Genomic DNA, 20,518 nt, shown 5'->3' on the forward strand with positions numbered 1-20,518 from the left:
TGGCTATTTCTTCTGTCTAACTTTCTTTATTGCGACAAATGATTATGGAAACCGTTTTTTAAATTTTTTATAAATGATGATTGCGAATCACGGGGCATGTGATGTCACTGGGTAACTATAAAGCTTCACTCCACAATTAATTCGAAATGCTTACGTCTTGCAAAATATATTTTTTCAACTATAAAAAAAAATCTTTGCAGGACAAGGATTGTCTTGACTTTCAAGAATGGCTGAATTGCTTCGCCTTGCTTTTCTGGTTGGCTTCACCATCCAAGTATTTCAGATGTACAGGAGTGACAGTTTTACCATGGCACAGACCGTGGCGATACGATGGCACGTGAATAATTAGAATATGGCAAATATTAGTCAATTATTGTATTCTATCCATGCTGGCTTTCGCAGGCTGCCTGAGACATGAAACAGATAGGTGCGAGGGCATAATGGCTGTCGGCAATTTATTAATGCACAATTTGTCTAAATGGGTAATGGAAATACTTCAACCACTACATTTTTTTCCAACACTAGGTTTCTCCGCATATAAGCTTTTAACTCTCCTTTGTAGGAGCAGGTGCGTTCTGCATTGCTTGTACCTTGTCATTGAGTGGATGGATACCCGCGGCGTCCACACTTTGTCCTAGGAACACTACCTCATTCTCCATGAAGGTACACTTACTCTGCTTGAGACGTAAGCCTATACTCCCCAATCTCTGTAGTACCTCCGTCAGCGTGCCCAGATGCTCCTGGTCACGCCTGCCCGTAACCAGGATGTCATCCAGGTAAATGGCAACATGTGGAATCTCTTAAAGTACACCTCAATAGTCATCTAAAAAAATATCAGGACTGCTGGAGACACCAGAAGGTAAACATTTATACACAATCAACCCCTTGTGTGTGTTCACTGTACAATTCTTCTAAGATTCCTCATCCAGACTGATCTGTTGATATGCATGGCTCATATCTAACTTTGAACTTCTGTCCACCAACCCGGTTTGCAAATAGATCCACTGCTTTTGGAACTGGATACCGCTCCAACTAGGATACTAACAGATAGGATGTTAACAGTCAGTTTGTAATCCCCTCAGATTCTCATAGTATTGTCAGGTTTCCAAACAGGCACAATGGGAGCTGCCCCTTCTAAGAATTTGACTGGTTCCATAATGTCCTCTTTCAAGTGAAAGTCAATCTCTGCCTCTACGTTTGGCTTCATGGCATAAAGCACAGGTCTTGGTTTGTAAAACTTTGGTGTGTCCTCCTTGTCTACATAGATTTTTACCTGGCAGGCCTTTCAATGTTCCAAGTTCCTTTTTCCAAGTTCCTTTTTGAACACATGCTCATACTTTATCAGCATCTCTTCCAATGTCCACTGTTGAGTCTCATCAATCTGATTGACTGTTCCCCAGCCTAACTTCAGTTATTTTATCCAGCCACAAGCTAGGTTTGGTCCAGAGTATCATAGGACTACTACCAGGTAGCTCAGTCACTGTGTCTCTGTGCTGCACCGTTACTTTAGCTGCACCTAATGTTTCTACTCTCTCACCTGTGTACGGTTTGAGATGACGAGAGCAAGTCTTTAAGTCGGGAACTTTTGCACTGTCCCACAACTCTGTTCATTATGGTTACATTGCACCCTGTTTCCACTTCCAACTTCACATCTGACTCATTGACTTTCAATTTCAATGTGATCGAAGCCAACGTAATCTGACATTGTGAACATATCCTTTTCTTCCTCTTTGTTTTGTTCAGCTTCCCCGCTGATGTTTTGATTTTATATAACCTTTATTTAACTAGGCAAGACAGTTAAGAAAAAATTTACAATGACGGCCTACCAAAAGGCAAAAGGCCTCTTTCGGGGGCGGGGGCTGTGATAAAAATAAGAATATAAGACAAAACACACCATGACAAGAGAGACACCAAAACACTACATAAAGAAAGACCTAAGACAAAAACATAGCATGGTAGCAACACAACATGGTAGCAGCACAAAACATGGTACAAACATTATTGGGCCCAGACAACAGCACAAAGGCAAGAAGGTAGCGACAACAATACGTCACGCGAAGCAGCTACAGTGTCCATGATTGAGTATTTTGAATGACGAGATGGAGATAAAACTGCCCAGTTTGAGTTTTTTGCAGCTCGTTCCAGTCACTAGCTGCAGCGAACTGAAAAGAGGAGCAACCCAGGGATGTGTGTGCTTTGGGGAGCTTTAACAGAACGTGTGATGTGCCCCACACTTTTTAACTCATTTTTCTTGCTTTTGCTTCCCTCCCCCTTTTGGATTGGAACTCCGCAGGGGATTTAGCCCTACATGCTCATTTTATGAGTCCTTGTTAAATCACACTTAAGGCACTTTCCATCCTGAAAATGGCCCTCACTTGCCATGTGATCACCTTCACATCTGTAACATGCCTTCACGTGCTCACCTCATGCAGGTTCCTCTCTGACGCATGCTTAGCTTGGGCACACTTCTCTGGCATGTCCCTTGTCTCCAGGTCACATTAGCACTGTCCACACATTTTCCCTGGATTTCTTTTACACCCTTTGTTGGCAGTCGCCATTGCTGTGCAAGAACCAATGGTCTATTAAAAGTAGTCCAGTCTCAGATAATAACTTCATTTGGATCCTATCATTATTATGAAGCAAACTAGCCTATATCTCAGCATTTCCTTCAGATTGTCCCTATAACTGCAAACTTGTGCCAGTTTACGCAACACAGCTACAACACTCTTGTCTGCATTTCTGTTCCTTGACTTCAACTTTAACCGTTGACAATCTCCCTCGGCTTCAGATTGAAATGTGCTTTTTACAACTCCACTAGCTCCTCAAAGTGTTGATCTCCAGGCTTACCAGGACTAAGCAGAACCTACAGTCTCATAAGACTGTAGGTTTGGCTTCCCACTGAACTCAACAGATTGGCTTTTTCCTTGTCAGTACTTCACAGTATTCCTCCCACGATTGCGTCTGATGATCAAAGGAAGATACAAATCCTACCGCGGCAGCCATTTCTCTGCTATCTTTAGCCTTCCTGTTAGTGAATCCTTAGAAGTCCCTGGAATGTAAACTTGAACTTTTCAAGCATCCAGTCGATCTTTTCGTCGTCCTTTTACCTCGTCGCCATTTGTAATAACCCATGGAACTCTTTACGCCTTGGAAGGAGTGAGGGAGTAGTTCTTTATAAACTGATTACTTTATTACTAACCTGATGCATAGTGTAACAGGCTGGCAGTCTCAGCTGCACAGAACGCGTGTATTGGGTGCATCCCAATCCTCTAACAATGATACCAATATGTACTCAAGTGCTACACCACCTGGTGGTGTGTATGTGTAATAACTTTAATACCACATTATCAGACTTGCCATAGATTTTCAAGCAGATTTAAGTCAACTCGGCCACTCAGAAACATTCACTGTCTTCTTGGTAAGCAACTCCAGTGTAGATTTGCCCTTGTGTTTTAGGTTACTGTCCTGCTGAAAGCAGAATTCATCTCTCAGTGTCTGATGGAAAGCAGAATGAACCAGGCTTTTCTCTATGATTTTGCCTGTGCTTAGCTCCATTCCATTTCTTTTTCATCCTGAAAAACTCCTCTGTTCTTAATGATTACAAGCATGCCCATAACATGATGCAGCCACCACTATGCTTGAAAATATGAGGGTGGTACTTAGTAATGTGTTGTATTCGATTTTCTCCAAACATAACACTTTGTATTCAGGACAAATAGTAAATTGCCTTGCCACATTTTTGCAGTTTTACTTTAGTGCCTTATTGCAAACAGGATGAATGTTTCTGAATATTATTTATTATGTACAAGCTTCCTTCTTTTCACTCTGTCAATTAGGTTAGTATTGTCGAGTAACAATGTTGTTGAACCATCCTCGGTTTTCGCCTATCACAGCCATTAAACTGTGTAACTGTTTTAAAGTCACCATTGGCTTCATGGTAAAATCCCTGAGCGGTTTTCTTACACTCCAGCAACTGAGTTAGGAAGGACGCCTGTATCTTTGTAGGGACTGGGTCTATTGATACACCATCCACTTCCCCATGCTCAACGTGATATTCAATGTCTGCTTTTTTTTGGTGCCATCTACCAATAGGTGTCCTTCTTTGCAAGTAATTGGAAAACCTCTCTGGTCTTTGTGGTTGAAATTCACTGCTTGACTGAGGGACCTTACAATTATCTGTATGTGTGGGGTACAGAGATGAGGTAGTCATTCAAAAATCATGTTAAACACTATTATTGCACATAGAGTGAGTCCTGGCAACATGTTATGTGACTTGTTAAGCACACTGAACTTATTTAGGCTAGGCATAACAAAGGGATTGAATACTTAAGACATTTCAGCTTTTCATTTCTAATGAACTTGTAAACATTTCTAAAAACATCATTCCAATTCGACATTATGGGGTATTGTGTGTAGGCCAGTGACAAACAAATCTAAATGTAATCCATTTTAAATTCAGGCTGTAACACAACAAAACATGGGAAAAAATCAAGGGGTGTGAATACTTTCTGAAGGCACTGTAGCTAATGACATCACTCTTAAATGGCCGTATGATGGATAGATCAAGTAAAATTTCACCTCTTTGTCTATAGGCGGGTTTGTTCAGCTATACCCTCTCTGCCACATAGTGGATGTGTTCAGTACTGAAACTCAAGTCTAGTAAACACACCCGTCATTCAGGCCCTGCATGGTTTAGGCATGGTCACACTGTGTCACTCTGGGACTTTAATCCTGGAACAATCCCATTAGCGACACCATGGCTACAATCTGTGCGGGTGTCCCCTAAATCTCTGTTTAGTTTGGCCTGCCACACTTGTTTACATTAGCCTTATGTTCCTCAGTACTACGCTCAAGTCAGGGGTACAGGTCGAATGGACCAAGCAAGGTCTATAGGCCAAGCTAGCCAGGTGAGACTAAGGCGCTTATTCGAGTCCAAAACATGTGTACGTGTCTGCACAGCAGTGTTCTAGAATACTGAACCGTTGGCTTTCATACTTATCTAATTCTCAGCCCGGCTCAAGCTATTTCTCCAACGGTCACCACATTCAAATGAATACAGGCGGACAGTTGTCTCAGAGCAGCCTAGCTATGCCACAATGGACCACCATACTATCGCGCAGATTAGATAATTTTATAGTGAAGGAATTGAAGATGTCCAGATCCCACCACTGTCAGCAAATGTAAGATAGTGGATCTTATCTTACCGGCTTCAATTATACCAAACTTTGCTGAAATCTGCGGTGATGAGTCTGTGAATTCCTATTAACTGAACCATAAAGGCCAGTCTAGCAAGTGTAGTGTCATTTAAGTTAATATCCAGTGTGAGTTTCTTCAGCTCTCTCATGTCACTCATCCAGCATCGTGAGCAGCCAAACTATCAGACAGTCTCCCACGCACCACACATTCCCCAGCAAATATACTACCAGGAAATCTCCGTTTTTAATTCTGCTTTAATTCCCTGGCCTACAGTAAAAACACACATTAGCATTATTACTGCTTGTCAGGAGCAGACCCCATGAATCGCAAACCGTCTGCATTCCTCCTACAGGAAGATTGCTGTGCAGCGGTGTGCAGAGAGGATGACGACAAAGTTTAGTGGAGTGGTTCTGCTCTGGGCTGGCAAATCTCATGGTCAGACAGATGCTCATGGTCAAGTGAGTGCTAAGGGTTCTCACAGCTAGACGGCCACGGTCAAACACGGTGAAACGCGGTCAGACATAGTCAGACTGAGTAGAAATCGAGGTAGCATTTTACTATAAAGGGTCAGACACACTGAGAAATCTGACTGCCGATAGGTACTTAGCACCTCTGCCCTGAGTGAACAACTTTTTGTTGTTCACATGGAAAATGTTTACCTCTGATTTGCTTCGTTTAAATACTCCAGGCCACAAGGTGGTAGTAGCCTGTTTGGCGTGTACCTGCTGTAGCTAATGTTATTGCTAGCTAGATAGAATTCGTAGTAAGACCTTGTTGATGCTAACCAGATGGCCGTAACTAGATAAATAGTGTAGCGAGCAAAATTATAATTCAATCACAATGGATTCGTTTTTGAATGAAGCAGATGCCTGTTAGCTGTCGAGAGTCAGTGGAGTAGCTAGAAAACTATGTTGTGCTGAAGAGTGTTGCTAACCTTTTAGCTAACGTTAGCTAGCAAGCGAACTGGCACTTGCAGTATGGGAGAGTGAATTAAATTAATTCTTTATCTTGCTAGATAGCTATCTTTGTAAAGCATTTAGTGTTGTGTCCTGCACTTGCCCCTCCCTTAGTTTCATATGAAGTGTGTGTGACTGCCTGGCTAGCTAACTAATGAGCAGGTGCACATTATCAAACTAAACCTAACAAAAAAATCCTTCTTGAAGAACAACATTTCTTAGCTATATGTAAAATATGTAAAGACCTGCTCTAGAAAATATGCATTATGCCGCTTTATTGTTTTAGTTAGAACAATCGTGATGAAAAGGGGGCGGATCCCACTGGGAAAAGCGCCCTTTTTTCCCTTTTCTTTTCATTTCTGTCAGCTGCCTCACGTGGAGGTTTGTGCTCTCTGATTGGCTTAAAGTCAAATGTTCTACCACTGACGAGGATTGCGATTCTATAAGCAGAAATGGCAAGTTCCAGGTCGGGACACAGCAGGAACGTATTTTGTTCTAGCAAGAGAAAGACCAGTCTCCACCTGTGCTAAGTACCTATAGCCAGTCAGATTTCCCAGTGTGTCTGTACCATAAGACTTTGTGGTGCCACAGCTATTTCTACCTGGAGTAGCACAACACAGCAGTGCAGTAAGAACTTATTTTCTTCACAGCAGTGCAGCTCCCAATACTGTAGTTGTGTTTGTTTTTCATGGTCAGGAGGATTATTAGACCACGCAGGGTTAACATTGGTGAAGGCCACAGGACCTGCTGCCTATGCCATCCATTTAAGAACTGTTTTCAACAGAATCGGGCAGAATGAATTCACCCCTGATCACGCATAAACACAGTTCACTTTCATAGCAGCGACGTTATATTCCTTCTCACATCTATGCGCTCTCCCCCTTTCACCTTTTCCCTTTGTTTGTGAACTTCAATGCTCAACACATCATGACCAGGCAAAAAAATCTTACCAAGCCAAACCATATCATAACCACTACACACAGCCTCCATAATTGTCACTATATTAGCTAAAGTAACGCCAAAGTCAACATAGCTAATAGAACTAACGCGTTAGTAAACCTGCTACAATCATGCAGTAATGTTAGTGTATAGTCAGTAAGCAGTTTAGCAGTTCAGCAGTTCCACTGGTGGGCCCCGTTGACAATACATTTGTAAAACCAAAAGCTTACCTTCACTTGGAAGAGTTCCAGTGTAGTGTTGGATAGTCATAGTCAGCTAGCTAACATAGCATACCTCTGTTTGAGCAGGGTGTTTGAGTAGGATACACTAGCTAACTGCATTTTCTAGCTACTATTAAGTAAGTGAACCTGAAAGTGAAACACAATTAAGAAATCTCTATCTCTCGCTTGATTCTCCTTCATTTTCAACTGCTATCTTTCTCTTTGAGACAACTACTCACTACATGTTATGCACTGCAGTGCCAACTAGCTGTAGCTTATGCTTTCAGTACTAGATTCATTCTCGGATCCTTTGATTGGGTGGACAACATGTCAGTCCATGCTGCAAGAGCTCTGATAGGTTGGAGGACGTTCTCCGGAAGTTGTCATAATAACTGTGCAAGTCTATGGAAGGTGGTGAGAACCATGAGCCTCCTAGGTTTTCTATTGATGTCAACGTACCCAGAGGAGGATGGAAGCTAGCTGTCCTCTAGCTATACCATGGCGCTACCCTACAGAACACTGTTGAGGCTACTGTAGACTTTCATTGCAAAACAGTGTGTTTTAATAAATTATTTAGTGATGTGAATAGTATAGTTTTATCTAAAAAGGACAACTTTTTAAATGTTTTTTATGAAATTCACTTAGGAGGATGGTCCTTCCTCCTCTGAGAATCCTCCACTGGTATTCACACACATCTCACCACCACATACAGGTAGCAACCTACAGGTCTTCAATCAGGCTGAGCTGAGACACGGACAATTCTACTTCAGTGCCACATTGCTACAACAATAAAACTCTCTTACAGCTAACTTCAGCTGAGATACAGAGGGACTTGATATAGGAACAAAAACAGAGGAAGCACTTTCTCGTGTGTTGGGCTTCCCTCCCAGCACTAGCAGTGATAGATTGAGGCACTTTGTTCCAGACAAGATGATTCAAACACCAACACCCACAGTCAATGACTCTCTATCTATTGAAGAAGGAAGTCAGATTGGCTCGTTCAGTCATAATAACAGTGAGGTAGAGGAACAACACTTTGTCCTGTCTCAAGGTGGTTAGAGCTCTGAGCTGTCTTGACTACCGGCCCACTGAAATACATCACACTGGAACACACAAACACGCGCAAGGGTGCATGTACGCACACGCACACACACACACACACACAGCGCCATTTCGACAGAGCTACAGAATTAAATGTCAAAAGGTCGAATCAAATCAAATTTGACACGGAATTACATGTCAAAAAGTGTTGCTGTACTACCATTACCAACTCGCAAACGTTGTCATCAAGCCACAATGTCTCGGGAACGTTATCAAAAAACTGAAATTGTTTGCAATTTAGCAAAGTTCGCAGTTCAAAGGTTTGTTTGCTTGGAAGTTCGTTGTGGAGTCTGCAGTAGTGGAGGAAGAAAGTTGAGAATTTATATGGGGCGCAATAAGCATAAGTAGCCTAAACACACATTACCAAAAGTATGTGGACAATTCTGCTCGTCGAACATCTCCTACCAAAATCATGGGCATTAATATGGAATTGGTCCCCCTTTTTTGCTATAACAGCCTCTACTCTTCTGGGAAGGCTTTCCACTAGATGTTGTAACATTGCTGTGGGGACTTGCTTCCATTCAGCCACAAGAGCATTAGTGAGGTCGGGCACTGATGTTGGGCGATTAGGCCTGGCTCCCAGTCGGTGTTCCAATTCATCCCAAAGGTGTTCGATGGAGTTGAGGTCAGGGCTCTGTGCAGGCCAGTCAAGTTCTTACACAGCGATCTCGACAAACCATTTCTGTATGGACTTCTCTTTGTGCACGGGTGCATTGTCATGCTGAAACAGGAAAGGGCCTTCCCTAAACTGTTGCCACATAGTTGGAAGCACAGAATCGTCTAGATTGTCATTGTAAGCTGTAGTGTTAAGATTTCCCTTCACTGGAACTAAGGGGCCTAGCCCAAACCATGAAAAACAGCCCCAGACCATTATTCCTCCTCCACCAAACTTCACAGTTGGCACTATGCATTGGGATATGTAGCGTTCTGCTGGCATCCACCAAACCCAGACTCGTCCATCGGATTGCCGGATGGTAAAGGGTGATTTATCACTCCAGAGAACACATTTCCACTGCTCCAGAGTCCAATGGCGGAGAGCTTTACACCACTCCAGCCAACGCTTGACATTGCATATTGTGATCTTAGGCTTGTGTGCGGATGCTCGGCCATGGAAACCCATTTCATGAAGCTCCAGACGAACAGTAATTGTTCTGATGTTGCTTCCAGAGGCAGTTTAGAACTCGGTAGTGACTTTGCAACCGAGGACAGACAATTTTTACATGCTTCAGCACTTGGAGGTCGCATTCTGTGAGCTTGTGTGGCCTACCACTTTGCGGCTGAGCCGTTGTTGCTCCTAGACGTTTCCACCTCACAATAACAGCAATTACAATTGACTGGGGCAGCTCTAGGTAAGGCAGAAATTTTACGAAGTGACTTGTTGGAAAGGTGGCTTCCTATGACGGTGCCACATTGAAAGTCACTGAGCTCTTCAGTGAGGCCATTCTACTGCCAATGTTTGTTTATGGAGATTGCATGGCTGTGTGCTCGATTTTATACACCTGTCAGCTACAGGTGTGGCTGAAATAGCCGAATCCACTAATTTGAAGGGGTGTCCACATACTTTTATATATACAGCGTATAATAGACAGTGGATGTAGTAGGAACAAAAGTTATAGAAACAGAGAAATTCTCATGACTCAATCTACGCAGGAGGAGTTACAGAATCAGTCTTAAGCGCCTCCATGTAAAATGTATGATTGAGGCATCATAAGCTGTTAGGCTCCATAGACTTTCCCATCTATTTTCCACAAGCTTTATGATTAGACTTTCACCAGTGTGAATTTAGAACAGGTCTTGCTGTGTGGTATATAGAGGGTGATACACCCAGCTGTGTTTGTAATAACCCTTTTCCTTCTCCTGCACCAAGTGTGGGGGAATATAACGCTGGCTAATAATTCATTTTGGAACTGAATTATGGAGGGTGTTAGTCTCTCCTTTATCACGCTGCCACAGGATGTCTTACACATTAAGAACAGAGTTTCATCTTTGCAGATATGGGAGCTTCTCTCTCTCTCTCCTATCTCTCTTCTCTCTCTCTTCTCTCTCTCATTTGGCTTGAGAGCTGCACCCATTTCCTGGGTAAGAACAATAAATGAGAGAGGCATCCATATATGATGACGGTACAGGAGGTATAAATAAAACCAGGCCCTAACTCGTCTGACGCCTCCCTTCTCAGATAAATCTGTTTACCTCTTGGAGGAAAAAACTGAAATATTGGGCGAGCATGTGACATCACTCCCCTCTCATCCTGCTACTTCCTGTGAGTATGATCAAAGCGCGGGATCGTTATGTAACAGCCAATCAACCACCCCCGTCTCGACCAGGGCCCAGATACTAGAATCTCTATTTTCTCTTCCTTCTCGCTTTCTTTCTTCTTTTCCCTCCCTCTCTCTTCCTCTTCCCCTCTCCTCCCTCTCCCTCCCCCTCCCCCTCTCTCTCATCATCTTGTCATTACTCTCAGTGAGGGATAGTTTAAATTGCCTCACTAGTATCCACTATCCTGAGTAATGCTATACTGGATCACAATGAAATGTTTGACATTTCTAAACACTTAACCCATGACGATCACCCAGACCATGCTCGGCTTTTAGTCGCTGTTTCATATACAGTGTCCGAGTTCTATTGAGACTGACACAACTCCTGCTATGACTGACACAAGTCCTGCTGACACTGACAACTCCTGATGAAACTAACACAAGTCCTGCTGACACTGAGGATGTCCTAACATGGACACCGTATCCATAAGGCCGTTTTAAAACTGCCTCTACAGTCCTAAGGTAGTGAACTAGACCGATGAAGACCAATCGAGAGAAAAACGCTGGGGAGGGTTGGAGCTCCCCACAGTAATGGGATCTAGTTTGTTAGCAATTATTAAAGTTTAATACGATGCAGCCTGTTCTAAACTAGGTCACATCCACTGGCTGTGTAGATCACTGCTATCTATGGCAGTGGGAGAAAGTATACTGCTCACTTCATCATTCCTTTTCTCTTCCTCTCATATCCTCGCTCTCTCTCACACACACACACACACACAGACACATACACAGACACAAAACCACACACACAAAACCACATAAAACATAGATTTTTGTTGAGTCACGTTCAAAGAAAGATGCCAGATCCCTCCCTCCCTCCATATTTCCATTAATCTTTTCAAACAACAAGGGATGTCAAGCTTGTGTCTTCATTATGTCATTAACAGTGCCTTGATTAGGCATAATGAGTAGTGCTCTAATTAACACAATACAGGATCATTGACTATCAGCCAATGTTTATCTTTAATTTACAGTCTGTAGAAACTATGAGAATAGAAAGGTTCAGAACGTTTGTGAAACATCACAAGACAGCTGAAAAAAATATTTGGCAAATAGAAATCAATGTCCATTAATTTACACCAACTAGGGGAGGGTGGAAGGGTTAGGGGAAAATAATAAAATATACAGAATATATATATTAAAAATATATATCTGGGATTAGAAATAATGCAGACAATTACATTGATGGAAAATATACAGTGGGACAAAAAAGTATTTAGTCGGCCACCAATTGTGCAAGTTATTCCACTTAAAAAGATGAGAGAGGCCTGTAATTTTCATCATAGGTACACTTCAACTATGACAGACAAAATGAGAAAAGAAAATCCAGAAAATCACATTGTAGGATTTTTAATGAATTTATTTGCAAATTATGGTGGAAAATAAGTATTTGGTCACCTACAAACAAGCAAGAGTTCTGGCTCTCACAGACCTGTAACCTCTTCTTTAAGAGGCTCCTCTGTCCTCCACTCGTTACCTGTATTAATGGCACCTGTTTGAACTTGTTATCAGTATAAAAGTCAACCTCAAACAGTCACACTCCAAACTCCACTATGGCCAAGACCAAAGAGCTGTCAAAGGACACCAGAAACAAAATTGTAGACCTGCACCAGGCTGGGAAGACTGAATCTGCAATAGGTAAGCAGCTTGGTTTGAAGAAATCAACTGTGGGAGCAATTATTAGGAAATGGAAGACATACAAGACAACTGATAATCTCCCTCGATCTGGGGCTAAACGCAAGATCTCACCCCGTGGAGTCAAAATTATCACAAGAATGGTGAGCAAAAATCCCAGAACCACACGGGGGGACCTAGTGAATGACCTGCAGAGAGCTGAGACCAAAGTAACAAAGCCTACCATCAGTAACACACTACGCAGCCAGGGACTCAAATCCTGCAGTGCCAGACGTGTCCCCCTGCTTAAGCCAGTACATTTCCAGGCCCGTCTGAAGTTTGCTTGAGAGCATTTAGATGATCCAGAAGAAGATTGGGAGAATGTCATATGGTCAGATGAAACCAAAATATAACTTTTTGGTAAAAACTCAACTCGTCGTGTTTGGAGGACAAAGAAGGCTGAGTTGCATCCAAATAACACCATACCTACTGTGAAGCATGGGGGTGGAAACATCATGCTTTGGGGCTGTTTTTCTGCAAAGGGACCAGGACGACTGATCCGTGTAAAGGAAAGAATGAATGGGGCCATGTATCGTGAGATTTTGAGTGAAAACCTCCTTCCATCAGCAAGGGCATTGAAGATGAAACGTGGCTGGGTCTTTCAGCATGACAATGATCCCAAACACACCGCCCGGGCAACGAAGGAGTGGCTTCGTAAGAAGCATTTCAAGGTCCTGGAGTGGCCTAGCCAGTCTCCAGATCTCAACCCCATAGAAAATCTTTGGAAGGAGTTGAAAGTCCGTGTTGCCCAGTAACAGCCCCAAAACATCACTGCTCTAGAGGAGATCTGCATGGAGGAATGGGCTAAAATACCAGCAAGAGTGTGTGAAAACCTTGTGAAGACTTACAGAAAACGTTTGACCTCTGTCATTGCCAACAAAGGGTATATAACAAATTATTGAGAAACTTTTGTTATTGACCAAATACTTATTTTCCACCATAATTTGCAAATAAATTCATTACAAATCTTACAATGTGATTTTCTGGATTTTTTTTCTCATTTTGTCTGTCATGGTAGAAGTGTACCTAATGATGAAAATTACAGGCCTCTTTCACCTTTTTAAGTGGGAGAACTTGCACAATTGGTGGCTGACTAAATACTTTTTTTGCCCCACTGTATATATATTTTTTGTAGCCATTAGACATTGATTAAAAACAATAAATTACTGTAACAACAATCAATTTATATTTAGAGATGTAAAACCACAATCAATTCATCCTCACACACACACACTACCACTTCCAGGGCATATACTAATATTTATACACACGCCTTAGCCAAATTTATACACGTAGGCTAGAGCACCAACATCTCCTTGTCTGGATCTCCAGTATCACTGGCGATGTGACAGACCTGAGGAGAGAGATAACCTGAACAGGCAGGTTGACCTGAACAAGTAGTGAGGTGTCCAGTCAACCTAAATCACTGTCACCACTTGCTGAAGTGGCAGGCTACAACTGTCTGCCTCTTCTTCAATGACTCATTACCAGTCTTCCCTGTCCTCCTTCTGTCTGTCACTCTGCACCGTATGAAACTCCACAGGGAGTTTGACACACTGTTGTCTGTCTCAGCTTGGTACATAATACAGTAGCTAGTTGTCAAATAAAATTGTATTGGTCGCATACTCATATTTAGTAGATGTTAATGTGGGTGTAGTGAAATGCTTGTGTTCCTAGCTCCAATTGTGCTGTAATACCTAATGATTCACAACAATACACACATCTAAAAGTAAATATATATCAATATTAGGATGAGCAAAGTCCGGAGTACATATATACAGTTGAAGTCGGAAGTTTACATACATTTAGGTTGGAGTCATTAAAACTCATTTTTCAACCACTCCACAAATTTCTTGTTAACAAACTATATTTTGGCAAGTCAGTTAGGACATCTACCTTGTGCATGACAGAAATCATTTTTCCAACAATTGTTTACAGACAGATTATTTCACTGTATCACAATTCCAGGGGGTCAGAAGATTACATACACTAAGTTGACTGTGCCTTTAAACAGCTTGGAAAATTCCAGAAAATGATGGCTTTAGAAGCTTCTGACAGGCAAATTGACAGAATTTGAGTCAATTGGAGGTGTACCCGTGTATGTATTTCAAGGCCTACCTTCAAACTCAGTGCCTCTTTGCCTGACATCATGGGAAAATCAAAAGAAATCAGCCAAGACCTCAGAAAATAAATTGTAGACCTCCACAAGTCTGTTTCATCCTTGGGAGCAATTTCCAAACGCATGGAGATGCGTTCTGTCTCCTAGAGATGAACGTACTTTGGTGCGAAAAGTGCAAATCAATCCCAGAACAACAGCAAAGGACCTTGTGAAGATGCTGGAGGAAACAGGTACAAAAGTATCTATATCCACAGTAAAATACGTCCTATATCGACATAACCTGAAAGGCCACTCAGCAAGGGAAGAAGCCACTGCTCCAAAACCTCCATAACAAAGCCAGACTACGGTTTGCAACTGCACATGGCGACAAAGATTGCACTTTTTGGATAAATGTCCTCTGGTCTGGTGAAACAAAAAAATAACTGTTTGGCCATAATGATGATCATTATGTCTGGAGGGAAAAGGGGTAGGCTTGCAAGCCAAAGAACACCATTCCAACCATGAAGCACGAGGGTGGCACCATCATGCTGTGGGGGTGCTTTGCAGCAAGAGGGACTGGTGCACTTCACAAAATAGATGGCATCATGCCGAAGGAAAATTATGTGGATATATTGAAGCAACATCTCAAGACATCAGTCAGGAAGTAAAGCTTGGTCGCAAATGGGTCTTCCAAATGGGCAATGACCCCAAGCATTCTTCCAAAGTTGTTGAAAAATGGCTTAAGGACAACAAAGTCAAGGTATTGGAGTGGCCATCACAAAGCCCTGACCTCAATCCTATAGAAAAGTTGGGGGCAGAACTGATAAAGCATGTGTGAGCAAGGAGGCCTACAAACCTGACTCAGTTACACCAACTCTGTCAGGAGGAATGGGCCAAAATTCACCCAACTTATTGTGGGAAGCTTGTGGAAGGCTACCCGAAACATTTGACCCAAGTTAAACAATTTAAAGGCAATGCTACCAAATACTAATTGACTGTATGTAAACTTCTGACTAACTGGGAATGTGATGATAGAAATAAAAGCTGAAATAAATCACTCTCTACTATTATTCTGACATTTCACATTCTTAAAATAGAGTGGTGATCCTAACTGACCTAAGACAGGGAATTTTTACTAGGATTAAATGTCAGAAATTGTGAAAAACTGAGTTTAAATGTATTTGGCTAAGGTGTATGTAAACGTCTGACTTCAACTGTATAAAATGGGTAAAACAGTATGTAAACATTATTAAAGTGACCAGTGTTCCATTATTAAAGTGACAAGTGATTCCATGTCTATGCAAATTTGGGCAGCAGCCTCTAAAGTGCAGTAATCGGGTGGTAGCCGGCTAGAGACAGTGACTAAGTTCAAGGCATTGTACTGGGTATAGGCAGGCTAGTGATGGCTATTTAACAGTCTGATGGCCTTGAGATAGAAGCTGCTTTTCAGTCTCTCTGCCCCAGCTTTGGTGCACCTGTACTGACCTCGCCTTCTGAATGATTGCGGGGTGAACAGGCTGTGACCTTGATGTCCTTGATGATCCTTTCGTGGAGGGCAGGCAGTGTGGCCCCAGTGAAGCGTTGGGCAGACCGCACCACCCTCTGGAGAGCCTTGCGGTTGCAGGCGATACAGTTGCCGTACCAGGCGGTGATACAACCCGATAGGGTGCTCTCAATAGTGCATCTGTAAATGTTTGTGAGAGTCTTAGGGGGCAAGCCAAATTTCTTCAGCATCCTGAGGTTGAAAAGGCGCTGTTGCGCCTTCTTCACCACACTGTCTGTGGGTGGACCATTTCAGATTGTCAGTGATGTGTGCACCGAGGAACTTGAAGCTTTTCACCTTCTCAACTGCGGCCCCGTCGATGTGGATGGGGGCGTGCTCCCTCAGCTGACGTTGAGAGAACGTTGTTTTCTAGGCACCACTCCGCCAGGGCCAACACATCCCGTCTCATCATTGTTGGTAATCAGGCCTACTACTGTTGTGTCGTCTGCAAACTTGATGTTTAAGTTGGAGGTGTGCTTGGCCTCTCAGTCATGGGTGAACAGGGAGCAAAAGAGGGGGCTAAGCACCTTTGTGGGGTCCCTGTATTGAGGATCAGCATAGCGGAGGTGTTGTTTCCTACAGTACCTCCACCACCTGGGGGTGGCCTGTCAGGAAGTCCAGGACCCAGTTGCACAGAGCGGGGTTCAGACCCAGGGCCCCAAGCTTGGAGGGTACTATGGTGTTGAAGGCTGAGCTGTAGTCAATGAACAGCATTCTTACATAGGTATTTGCCTTAGTTACAGAGTTAAAATAACTCTTCATTCTGCTAGGTTGGTTATGGCTCGTTCAGATATTATCCAATCAGGGCACTGTGTCAGGGCCTGGGACACCTATAGTATTAATAAGGGATGTGTACAAAAACTATTTCTCTATAATCAATCTGGATAGTAAAACAAATTCAATGTAAAGTGTAACTGACCCAAGTAGTTGCACAAAGGTAAATATTGGCTCATAGTTTGATTTTTTTATTGTTTACATATGACTAGAGAAATATAGGCTTGTTAACAAAAATCCAAAACCAGAGAGCCTAGAACTAAAGTAAATATGTGATTTTAAAGATAATCATATTCGTTGTATCTGACTAGAATAGATTGAGTGCCTGGAAGGTAAATGAGATGAACACATATTGTCCTACAGTAATAGAGACTGAGTGGGTGGCGGTGTAGCCACAGCGCAGGATAGATATTGGTATGATATCACATTCACCCTTCTTCACTGCTACAGTAAAACAAGAACATGATCAAGTAGCGAAGGAGAGAGAAAGAGAGATGAAAATAATGTTTTTTTTAAATGAATATCAGCAGTGTCATATCATATCACGCACACACACACACACACACATCTCTGAAGGAGAGCCTCAGCACAAAACAAAACAGGAATCAAAGCCCAATTAGGCACCAGATGGCTGCTTAATTGATCTATTTTCAAAAGAAGCCTGGTAATGAGAAACTGCAGTGGCAGCTAAGCTGCTGAAATAACAGCTTTTTGCATAAAAGATTTCTGCTGCTGAAAGGCTGTGAAGATTTGAAGAGGGGGTGATGGAGGATTAAGAAGTAGAACAGACAATGCAGTGGGTCTCGTTGTTGGGAACTTGTCCAACCATCTGTGAGATGTGTCTATGTAACTCTGGCATCTTCACTCAAAATGGGAATGCAGAAGACGGAGAGAGTGTGTTTGTGTATGTATGTTCGCACAGTGTGTGTGTGTGTGTGTGCACGGTTCCGTCTGAAAGTATTCATAACCCTTGACATATTCCACATTTTGTTGTGTTACAGCCTGAATTCAAAATGGAAAAGTATTGTAAAAAAGTATATAAATAAAACATTTGCACCTATACACATACAATACCCCATAATGAGAAAGTGAAAACATGTTTAGATTTTTTTGCACATGTATTAAACATTTAATAAAGAAATATCTCATTTACATAAGTTCAAGTACACCCGAGTCAATTCTTTGTAGAAGCATGTGCAACATTTGCCCATTATTCTTTTCAAAATTCTCCATGCTGTGTCAAATTGGTTGCTGATCATTGCTAGACAACCATTTTCAGGTCTTGCCATAGATTTTCAAGTAGATTTAAGTAAAGAATTTAACTCTGCCACTCAGGAACATTCACTGTCTACTTGATAAGCAGCTCCAGTGTATATTTGACCTTGTGCGTTAGGTTATGATCCTGCTGAAAGGTGAATTAATCTCCCAGTGTCTGGTGGAAAGCAGACTGAACCAGGTTTTCCTCTTATGATTTTGCCTGTGCTTAGCTCCATTCCCTTTCTTTTTTATCCTGAAAAAAACTCCCCAGTCCTTAACGATTACAATCATACCCATAACATGATGCAGCCAACACTTTCTTGAAAATATGGAGAGTGGTATTCAGTAATGTGTTGTATTGGATTTTCCCCAAACATAAAGCTTTCTATTCAGGACAAAAAAGTTAATTGTTTTCCCACATTTTCTGCAGCAATACAGGATGAATGTTTTGGAATATTTGTATTGTGTACAGGCTTCCTTCTTCTCACTCTGTCAATTAGGTTAGTATTGTGGAGTAACTACAATGTTGTTGAACCATCCTTCTCCTATCACAGCAATTAAGCTCTAACTGGTTTCAAGGTAACTACTGGCCTCTCTGTGAAATCCCTGAGCGGTTTCCTCCCTCTCCGGCAACTCAGTTAGGAAGGGCGCCTGTATCTTTGTAGTGACTGGGTGTATTGATACACCATCCAAAGTGTAATTAATAACTTCACCATTCTAAAAGGGATATTCAATGTATTTTTTCTATTTATTTTTTACTTATCTACCACTAGGTGCCCTTCTTTGAGACACATTGGGAAAACTCTCTGTTCTTTGTGGTAGAAAAGCTGCTTGAAATTCACTACTCAATTGAGGGATCTTACAGATAATTGTATGTGTGTGGTACATAGATGAGGGGTTGAATACTTGACTAAATACATTTCAGCTTTTAATTTGTAATTAATTAGTAAAAATGTTGAGAAACAAAATTCCACTTAGGCATTATGGGGTCTTGTGTGTAGGCCATATAATCCATTTTCAGGGGTGTGAATACTTTCTGAAGGCACAGATGTGCATATGTCTATGTTCCCAAAGCCAATAATGTGTTGTCAGTCTGAAGCATTTTAGCAACTCTAGCTTTCATTTACATCATCCCTGTCAATCATCCATTATCTGACCAAAAGAAAGTACAACAAGTTAAATCAAAGACTCTGACAACCTAATTGAAGTAAGAGATAAGACATTGACAAGAAGGATGTAGATCACCTCTATCTGCTGTGTTTCATCTGAGTGCTGAGGTGTGATTGAGAACGAGAGCTCTGCTGAGGCTGCAGTGTGTGTGAATCTTTGTTCCAGAGCAATCGCAGGGCGAGAGAGGTCGACTCACTTCAATCCACCGGAGGGAGTGCGAGACAAGTGCTACAGGGCTTCAAAACAAAGCACAGATAGAGAGAGAGACAGAGAGAGAGACAGGGAGAGAGAGACGGGACAGAGAGACAGAGACAGACAGAGAGAGAGAGAGACAGACAGACAGAGAGAGAGACAGAGAGAGACAGAGAGACAGAGAGAGACAGACAGAGAGAGAGACAGAGAGAGAGACAGAGAGAGAGACAGAGAGAGACAGACAGAGAGAGACAGACAGAGACAGACAGAGAGAGAGAGAGAGAGACAGAGAGAGAGACAGAGAGAGACAGAGAGAGAGACCGAGAGAGACAGAGAGAACTCATGACAGCGGCTGTCAACACAATCCTTTGAGAGCGTCTGGCGCAAAACGAAAACAGAGATGTAAGGAGATGGGGGTGTGGCTAGATGAGTTTTGAAGAAGAAAAAAACCCAGACAGAACGGTCACGGTATCAAAGCTTAAAAGAGAGGGAGGAAAAAAGGCAAGCGGAACATGGGATGTATCAGAATGAAATACATTCACATTATTCCGAGAAGAAAAAGGGAGACGAAAAGAGGCTATTACATAAGAACTCTCTAAGGCTCTGGAACAATCAAACTCTGTTGATGCCAACTGGGAACGTTACACAAAATCTGCCGGAAAACAAGTGATGAAGTCTGTTTGTATTTCTTCTAATTAAAACTGCCATTGCCGATAAAATAGAGATCGTTTCTAGGAAGCGTGTGAAAAGGAATTGAAGCACTTTGTTAGATACAGCACCTTATTTTACATATAGACTCGTTGGCTGACAATGTCGTGAAAATAATGTATGTGCATCTATGTGGCCGGAAGTCGTGCTTGTGCTTTGTCATGAATCTGAACGGTCAGATAGCTAGCAACAATGACAAGAAGCTGCCATGTGTGGAATCGTAGTTGGCTTGTTTAAGCTAGTTTTGTCTTGTTCTTGACACCATGTCTTGTTTGGAGGTGTTTTGACTGATTTCAAGTCTAGTTTACCAACAACTGTAATGATGTACACTATATATACAAAAGTATGTGGACACCCCTTCAAATTAACCTAAT

The 20,518-nt window shown here is 42.2% G+C and overlaps 1 protein-coding gene across 4 annotated transcripts in view; it reads right to left on the reverse strand.

The window, feature by feature from the left end:
- LOC110530945 (choline transporter-like protein 5-A) overlaps positions 1-20,518 on the reverse strand; it is a 96,000-nt gene that overhangs the window by 58,701 nt on the left and 16,781 nt on the right. The window contains exon 1 of one of the 4 annotated variants that reach the window (XM_090182087.1): positions 2,424-3,275. The exons of the other annotated variants lie outside the window; for them this stretch is intronic. The gene's annotated coding sequence lies outside the window, so the exon portion shown is untranslated. Of the gene's footprint in view, positions 1-2,423; positions 3,276-20,518 lie in introns of those variants that run through there. 4 annotated transcript variants of the gene reach the window in all.

The sequence above is a fragment of the Oncorhynchus mykiss genome, chromosome 8 (assembly GCF_057628025.1).
Source record: "Oncorhynchus mykiss isolate SJ-2025 chromosome 8, ASM5762802v1, whole genome shotgun sequence".
In the NCBI taxonomy this organism is placed as follows: Eukaryota; Metazoa; Chordata; class Actinopteri; order Salmoniformes; family Salmonidae; genus Oncorhynchus; species Oncorhynchus mykiss.